The following is a 774-nucleotide window of genomic DNA, read 5'->3' as shown; positions in this document are numbered from 1 at the left end:
CCAGGCAGTCTCCCATCCAAGCACCAACCAGGCCCCACCCTGCTCAGCCTCAGAGATCAGACGAGATTTTTTTTTTTTTTTTTTTTCGCTAAAGCTTACAGCACCTGGTATTCCCAGGCAGTCTACCATCCAAGCACCAACCAGGCCCGACCCTGCTCAGCCTCCGAGATCAGACGAGATTTTTTATTATTTTTTATTTTATTTATTTAAACAAATTAAAAAATTACATTAAAAACATTGTACACATTTTTCACAGAACCAAACCTATGAGAAAGGTAAGAGACAACCACAATAACAATAACAATCATTCAAATTTCTCCCATTTCCAAGTTACACCATCTATTTTATACTCTAACATAGTGTTTCCTTCTACAAACATTTTAATAAAATCATCCTCTTTGTCCTTCATTAAAAAATATTCACATAATAACTTCACAGTAAGTTGCATTTTATTTTTAAACAGAATCCACACATCAACTTCTCTTTTTTCATATTTTGCTATATTCCTTCTTAACCATATTGCATGCTTTGCAATTGTTACCAAAAAATTAAAAACTATCACATTACATGCTTTACCATTAAAACCAAATAAAAACATTTTTTCCCATGTCTTTTCTGTCATGTCGTCGTCGTATTTGTCTTTTAACATTGACTTCACTACATTTTTTATTTTTCCCATAAAAACTCTCAATTTTTCACAATATAAAAACAAATGCAATAGGCCTTAGTAGTAGTAGTTACGATTCACGGAATGTCATCTTTTTTGATTGATGA

This window comes from Sinocyclocheilus grahami, unplaced genomic scaffold (genome assembly GCF_001515645.1).
Source record: "Sinocyclocheilus grahami isolate Dianchi unplaced genomic scaffold, SAMN03320097.WGS_v1.1 scaffold1217.1, whole genome shotgun sequence".
Taxonomy (NCBI): domain Eukaryota; kingdom Metazoa; phylum Chordata; class Actinopteri; order Cypriniformes; family Cyprinidae; genus Sinocyclocheilus; species Sinocyclocheilus grahami.
Note: the sequence above shows the minus strand (reverse complement) of the source record.